The sequence below is a fragment of the Myxocyprinus asiaticus genome, chromosome 15 (assembly GCF_019703515.2).
Source record: "Myxocyprinus asiaticus isolate MX2 ecotype Aquarium Trade chromosome 15, UBuf_Myxa_2, whole genome shotgun sequence".
Lineage (NCBI taxonomy): Eukaryota > Metazoa > Chordata > Actinopteri > Cypriniformes > Catostomidae > Myxocyprinus > Myxocyprinus asiaticus.
In genome coordinates, this window is record NC_059358.1 from 30,624,978 (window position 1) to 30,633,223 (window position 8,246).

At 41.6% G+C, this 8,246-nt stretch overlaps 1 protein-coding gene across 5 annotated transcripts in view; it reads right to left on the reverse strand.

Annotated features, from left to right (window-relative positions):
- The window catches only part of LOC127453050 (kinesin-like protein KIFC3), a 44,311-nt gene that overhangs the window by 35,736 nt on the left and 329 nt on the right, over positions 1 to 8,246 (reverse strand). Inside the window, exons 2-4 of one of the 5 annotated variants that reach the window (XM_051719057.1) lie at positions 7,901 to 7,924; positions 7,570 to 7,672; positions 6,747 to 6,899 (exon numbers count right to left, since the gene is read on the reverse strand). The gene's annotated coding sequence lies outside the window, so the exon portion shown is untranslated. Of the gene's footprint in view, positions 1 to 6,709; positions 6,900 to 7,555; positions 7,925 to 8,246 lie in introns of all 5 variants that reach the window. The other 4 variants (XM_051719056.1, XM_051719053.1, XM_051719052.1 and 1 more) reach the window with 4 other exon arrangements.

Consider the following 8,246-nt stretch of genomic DNA (forward strand, 5'->3'; position numbering starts at 1 on the left):
AAACTGAGTGCGGGAATTTTAGACCATCAGCATCTTAAATATAGACTATAAATTATTTACATCCATTCTGGCCATAATGTTAGACACAATTATGCCAGAGCTCATTCTTTTAGATTAGGCAAAAGCAAACTCAAGATAATGTTAGACATGCATTACATATTATGAGCCATATTGCTAAGCATAAGGTTGAAGCGATACTGTTAGGTTTGGATGCTGAAAAGGCATTTAATTTGGTTAAGTGGAAGTACCTTTATATGGTTATGAATAAATATGGCCCTTCCTTGTATGAGAGATTATTAATATTCAGCCCAGATAATCCAGAATCCAGATCCAGATGGAAAGAAATAGAAAGTGCCATATCTCAGGAGGCCCGAGTTCAGGCAGCGTTGAGAGATAAGGAACTGTTAAGTAAGTATTAGATATAGATAATCCATGGGTAAATGTATCTTTAAAAATTTTTACGTAATGAAAATATATAATTTAAAAGGATTGTGGCAGTGGTGTGCCTATGACTTTTTTCCTAACAAAACAGATAACAGATTTAAGAGATCTGTTATCTGTTTTGTTGGGAAAAAAGTCCTGTTGGACATTTCTCAACAAGGGGAAACTGCAAAGCTTCCAGAAAATCATAGACTAGAAAACCAAGACTTTTAACATTATCTCTAACTGGGCCACTATTTAGAGCATACTCAATTTTTCATTATCAGCAGAGTGCTCGAGCACTAAACAGCAGCCCGCTTTTTCTAACTGCGCACACTCTTAATGCAGCATACACATGCACCTGCAATTATTTGAACAAAATAGTGGGTCCACAAGGTGTTGTTGTCATGGAGAAGTGCTAAAAGATGTTTTCCCTGCTAAACAACAATAGGAGAAGGTGGAAACAACAATAGTGGAGGTGCACCTCAAGAGCGTATGTGTGAGGTGGTCAGGCGATTTGGATAGCTCGAGTCTGAAGGAATACAGAGACATCTTTATGGGTCTAAACTCCTAAAGAGAAATGATCCAGTATTGAAAAGCAGTCATAGCATGCATGTGCCAACCACCTGTGTATGTGCGCTCAGTCAAATTAAGTATACTTTGAAATGCTAGCATTCGACTTTACGCAGACGCTAAGCGGTCTTGTCAAAACCGAAGTATACTTTGATCTTAAAGGATTTGGTTTAAGGGTAGGTATAGGGTTTCTGAAGGACTCCAAATAAACACAACCAATAAAAGCCTCTTGTGAGACTTTAGGTAACTGGGGGTTACCTTCTAGATACGACCATAAAAAATAGCTACCCAGGAGAGTTCTCAAGATGGCTGCCATGTGGACTGACTTGCCTTGAAAGTCTTGCGAAGAGAAATGTTTTGTGGTGTGCAATGAATGATGTTTGTAATAGATCAAAAAAAGGTTTGATCTGATCCTTTGCTCATGCAAATTTTCTTTATAACAAAAGCAGTTAGAAAAACACAGGTTTAAAGGAATATTCGGGTTCTATAATTAGCATTTGTGGCATAATATTGATTAACACAAAAATCATCCCTCCTTTTTTTTTTTTTTTTTTTTATAAAAAAAAGAGCTAAAATCGAGGTTACAGTGAGGCACATACAATGTAAGTGAATGGGGCCAGTTTTTGGAGGGATTAAAGGCAGAAATATGACGCTTGCAATTTTATAAAATAACTTGCAAGTTACAAAAGAACTTCTTCTGTTAAAACTCATGTATTATTTGAGCTGTAAAGTTGTTTAAATTATAATTTTTCAGTCATTTTAGGGTATGTTGACAGTACATTGTCATGGCAACGAAGTTGTAAAATTGGCTAACTCTACACAGAAAAGGTTGGTAAGCGATTTTAAAATCATGTTTACACTCATATTGTTTATGTCTTGTGGCCATACTTTTGAAAAAGTAAGTATTTTAACGTAAAAAAAAAAAAAAAAGCACCATTGCAAGTGCTTTACTGTAATCTCGATTTTCGCTTTTTTTTTTTTTTTTAAGAAAAATAGGGTCAAGTCAAAATGAATTTTTGTGGTAATAAATATTCTGCCACAAATGCTGTCGATTGAGCTTAACTACTGAACCAGGAATATTCCTTTAACAGACATTTTTCCATTGTTCCTCACCATCTTATTTGCTGCCCCTTGTGGTGGTTCTATGCTCTTCAGAAGTGAGGAAATCAGAATGCCACCTTCTTTATGGCTTTTCTGCTCACAGCACAAAGACAGTGTCACTTGATTAAAGAGGCATTTGATTAAGGTTTTTGCAAATTGTAGTCCACTTTGTTTTATCATAACTGTCATTCTTGCCATTAACTCCTCTATATGTTTCCCTATCAGTTCATTGCACCTAGCTACCTCCTAATCAAATCAAATCAAATCACTTTATTGTCACACAGCCATATACACAAGTGCAATGGTGTGTGAAATTCTTGGGTGCAGTTCCAATCAACATAGCAGTCGTGACAGTGATGAGACATATACCAATTTACAATAACATCAAATTAACACAACACAATTTAGACATCTGTTATACACATAATTACACTCAACAATATACAAATAATAACATACACTGTACAGTATACAATACGCTGTTTTTGTTTTTTTTTTGTTTTTTACTATATAGGTACACATTATTCAATAAAAATTAAAAATTAAAATATATATAAAAAAAGTATATATATATATATATATATATATATATATATATATATATATATAGAATGTACAGTATTGTACTGTATTGACATTCAGGCTGTCGGTTGATAGTCAGTTGTTAAGAGAGACATAATATAATAATAATTTAATTTATGACAGTCCGGTGTGAGATATAAGAGTAAGAGTAATAAAGTGCAGTGCTGATGTATATTGATCATGAGAGATCAAGAGTTCAGAAGTCTGATTGCTTGGGGGAAGAAGCTATCATGGAGTCGGCTGGTGCGGGTCCTGATGCTGCGATACCGCCTACCTGATGGTAGCAGTGAGAACAGCCCATGGCTCGGGTGGCTGGAGTCTCTGATGATCCTCCGAGCTTTTTTCACACACCGCCTTGTATATATTTCCTGGAGGGAGGGAAGCTCACCTCCGATGATGTGTTTGGCAGTTCGCACCACCCTTTGCAGTGCTTTGCGGTTGTGGGCGGTGCTATTGCCGTACCAGGCGGAGATACAGCCAGTCAGGATGCTCTCTACAGTGCAGGTGTAGAACCGTGTGAGGATGTGGCGGTTCATTCCAAACTTCCTCAGCCGTCTCAGGAAGAAGAGGCGCTGATGAGCCTTCTTCACAATGACTTCAGTGTGAACGGACCATGTGAGTTCCTCAGTGATGTGGACACCCAGGAACTTGAAGCTGCTGACTCTCTCCACTGGTGCTCCATTGATGGTGATGGGACTGTGTTCTCTGTCTTTTCTTCTGAAGTCCACCACAAGCTCCTTTGTCTTACTGACGTTGAGGGAGAGGTTGTGCTCCTGACACCAGTGTGTCAGAGTGTGCACCTCCTCTCTGTAGGCTGTTTCATCATTGTCAGTGATCAGACCTACCACCGTCGTGTCATCAGCAAACTTAATGATGGCATTGGAGCTATGTGTTGCCACACAGTCATGTGTGTACAAGGAATACAGTAGTGGGCTGAGAACACAGCCCTGTGGGGCTCCAGTGTTGAGGATCAGTGATGAGGAGATGTTGCTGCCTATTCTAACCACCTGGCATCTGCTTGACAGGAAGTCCAGGATCCAGCTACACAGCGAGCTGTTTAAGCCCAGAGCCCGGAGTTTCTCATCTAGCTTGGAGGGCACTATGGTGTTGAATGCTGAGCTGTAGTCTACAAACAGCATTCTCACATAAGTGTTCTTTTTTTCCAGGTGGGAGAGAGCAGTGTGTATTGTAGATGCAATGGCATCATCAGTGGAGCGGTTGTTGAGGTAAGCAAACTGCAGCGGGTCAAGATTGAGTGGCAAGACAGAGCAGATGTAATCTCTGATTAGTCTCTCAAAACATTTGCTGATGATGGGGGTCAGAGCAACAGGACGCCAGTCATTTAAACAAGTTATTTTTGATTGTTTTGGAACAGGCACAATGGTGGATGTTTTAAAGCATGTGGGGACCACAGACAAAGAGAGGGAAAGGTTGAAAATGTCCGTAAAAACACCAGCCAGCTGGTTCGCGCACGCTCTGATGACGCGGCCCGGAATGCCGTCTGGACCCGCGGCTTTGCGGATATTCACCCGTCGGAAGGATCGGGTTACATCCGCTACAGAGACTGAGAGTGAACTAACCTCTGTAGCTTCAGCCGCGAGAGCTCTCTCCGCGAGGGCGGTGTTATTTCCCTCGAAACGAGCATAAAAAGTATTTAGCTCATCCGGTAGAGAGGCAGCGGTGTTAATGGCAGAGTTTTTATTCCCTTTAAAGTCCGTGATGATGTTAATTCCCTGCCACATGCTTCTAGAGTTGGTGGTGTTAAACTGTCCTTCAATCTTGCTCCTGTACTGGCGTTTTGCTGTTTTGATAACTGGCTTGTTTATGCTCCTCCGCGTTCCCGGAATTAAAAGCAGAGGTCCGCACATTAAGTGCCGCGCGAACATCGCTATTGATCCACGGCTTCTGATTCGGATAGATTCGCACAGTTCTGGTCGGAATCACTTCCTCTACGCACGTTCTGATGAAACACATTACGCTATCAGCGTAAAGCTCGATGTCGTCATCAGAGGCGGACCGGAACATCTCCCAGTCCGTGTGATCAAAACAGTCCTGTAGCGTAGAGTCTGATTGGTCCGACCAGCACTGGATCGTTCTGAGGGTGGGTGCTTCCTGTTTCAATTTCTGCCTGTAAGCGGGCAGAAGCAGAATGGAAGAGTGGTCCGATTTGCCAAATGGTGGGCGGGGGAGGGATTTGTAGCCATCCCGGAACGGAGAGTAGCAATGATCCAAAACCCGGTCCCCTCGTGTGTTGAAACTAATGTGCTGGTGATATTTTGGTGCGACTGATTTTAAACTGGCTTTATTAAAGTCCCCGGTCACAATGAACGCGGCCTCAGGGTGCGCGGTTTCCTGCTCACTTATAATCCCGTACAGTTCCTTGAGTGCCCGGTCTGTGTCAGCTTGTGGCGGGATGTACACAGCTGTGATAATGACCGCTGTGAATTCCCTCGGTAGCCAGAATGGTCGACACAGAAGCATAAGAAATTCCAGATCAGGAGAACAGAAAGACTTGATGGAATGTACGTTCCTCTGATCACACCAGGATTTGTTGATCATAAAACATACACCACCTCCTCTAGTTTTACCTGAGAGGTCTTTCGCTCTGTCCGCTCGGTGCATGGAGAACCCCGCGGGTTCAGTGGCTGAGTCTGGAATCTCCGCAGACATCCAAGTTTCTGTTAGGCAGATAATGCAGCAGTCCCTCGTCTCTCGTTGGAAAGAGATCCGCGCTTTCAGCTCGCAAAGCTTGTTATCCAGAGACTGAACATTTGCCAGTAGAATAGTGGGTAGCGGGGGTCGATTTGCGCGGCGTCTTACTCTGATGAGAACGCCGGCTCTGTTTCCCCTTTTCCTCTTGCGTTTCCGCGGCCGTGCTGCCCAGACAAAGGGCTCTGCTGGCGTGTTTGTAAACAGCGGGTCGGCATTGAGGAATGTGAAGTCCGGTTTTCGGTGTGAGATCGCTGAACCAATGTCCAAAATTGTTTGTCTGTCGTAGACAATGAGGCAGACAACATCCAAGACAAAAAACATAAGAATTGTAAACAAAACAAACAAAACATTGCTATGTTGTGTCGGAGCTCGCAACGCAGCAGCCATACTCGGCGCCATCTTGATTCTCCTTCATGAGACGTGAGAAAGGGGGTTTGGTAATTTCTGTGATGGGAAAAATACCTCTAAGGTTAAAAACCCCTCTAAAACCCAGCTAACTGACACCTTGCAGGGTCAGAATCAGTTACCCAAAGCAGAGGGAAGGAGTCCTGTGCCATATGTCATAAAAAAAGCTGAACAAATTCTGGATCCCAGGATTGGTTTTAGTTTGACAAAACTCACCAAAACTTCATTAGGGTTAAGTGGTATCAAGACACTCATTACCAACTTTCTCTATCAATTCAGAGTTTGATCCCGAGGTTATGATGAGTTCACGAGTGCGTTCACATGAATGAAGCAAGATTATCATTTTCCACCCTCATTCTGACCCTTTGTCAGAAATGCTTAGTTTTGGTGCTGCTACTCCTTTAAGACTTGACAGCAAACGCCCACTGTTATAATTGGCTCTCTGCTCTTGACTGACCTGCTCTCTACTTGCCATCTCACTACTCACCGTTACTGGGTGGGGCTATGGAGGTAATAAGGTAAAGTAAGCATTGATTTGTTGTGGAGGCAGTCAGATGTATGTCTACCACAGTGTGACATAACAATGTGGAGGAAGTTTTGGCAGCTTGGTTTCAACAAATGCTCTTTTTGCAGTGAGGAGGCAGTTCTGAGTTCTGAAACTTACAGTATGTTTTTATAGTGACCTCATACTGTATATGTCAAAAGATTAAAAAAAAAAAAAAAAAAAATTACATTCCTCATGTCACAACCCCTTTAATAAACATACAAAATTATGTTTTTAATGAAAAAATAAAATGTGAAATGTTCATGTGACGATTAGGTTCAGGGTTAAGGGTAGGGTTAGGGTGTAGAAAATATCATCAGCTCAAAAACAGTAGAAGTAAAATAAATTCCCCACCATGACGTACGTACGTACATGCGTGCGTGTGCACCTTTATGTCCCTGTTCTCTACCTGGCAGAGATGATGTCCCTGTTTCTCTATGACAGAGTGCAGAGAATATGTTGTGCAGCATTGAATAGCACTATGGATCACGCCTGTGAGCCTTCCATTCCTCACTGCAATCACTTAAAGAAACTGATTGTCCTCCACCTGACACTATATCACCTAAGAGTGAGGCACAAGAAGAAACAGTTATGAGGGTGATGTATATAGATAGACTTTTTGAAAAGATAAATATGCAACCATTGGGCTAGTTGATCAAGCAAACTAATATATGATATACTGTATAAGTTTATATATCAAAACTTATATACCTCCAAGCAAAGTCAGACTATTTTTTCACCAGAGCTTCTCAGATGATCTCACTATTATTTAATATCACCATGCAAAAATTACAACAATAAAACAAACAAACAAAACACGAAGACTACCCTTCTGAAAACAGCTTAAACCAGCCTATGATGGTTGGTTGGTTGGTCTTACAGCTGGTCTCCAAACCTGGTCAGGCTGGTCTGGTTTTCTGTTTTTAAAACATTTTAGCTGAGCACCAGTTTGGCCAGGCTGGGAAACCAGTTTAAATTCACTTTCACTTCAGACATTCACTTTCTATCCAATTTGTGTACAATTTTTGTTTAGCCACAACAGGATATTCATGAGGAATGAAAATATTAATTGCTTGATCCACGCATGATATAAGGGAATAAAAACACATTGATATATATTGTCCTAGGGAGTTGATGTGTATGTTGTTGACATATGTACAATAAAGTAGCAGCATTGTGAAGGAGAGTTGTACAGTGTATTGAGTGTGCATCATTAACTTTGCAGATTCAACCTTGGGTTGTTGGGGCCAACTGACTCAGATAGTAGGGCCGAAGTTTTATCTCAGTGAATGGGATGGATGCGAATTTGCCCTTCCAGTCTATCCACGCCACACCCTGAAAGACAAGAGGAAAAGGCTCAGAAATCAGTCCTTGTAGTGCAAAACTTAGTTGAGAAGTTTAAATAAGTTTGCTCATGCTGTATCTTGTTGTCTGAGAAGGCAGCATAGAGGCCGTTGAGATTTGCATTGTAGCAATTTTTATACCACCAGCCTCCGATGTAGGCCTTGGCACAGTGTATGCTAAGAGTATTTGGGTCTTTGTCTTTCATGGAGAATGGCTGACCGTTTTGATATCTCATGAAATCATCTGCAAAAAGACAATATAACAGAGCATGAGAATATTGCTGACCACTGCACAAACAACTACAATCAGCCACAATGGGCTTAAAGCTGAAGTATGTAATTCCTGCGACTAGCGCCACCAAATGGAATTGCAAAATATAAACTTTGTTTTCAAAACAGCTTTCTGGATATGTCCCTGTCTGCGACTGATCAAACAAAAGACAGTCCCACTCCCATCGCACGCCATTGGTTGAGTAACGTTGTTGGGGCGGGTCTAAGCGGGTCGCTCTAAACAAACAGAGACATTTTCAAAGTGCCACAGAAAGACAGTGCTCACAGTTTTTGAG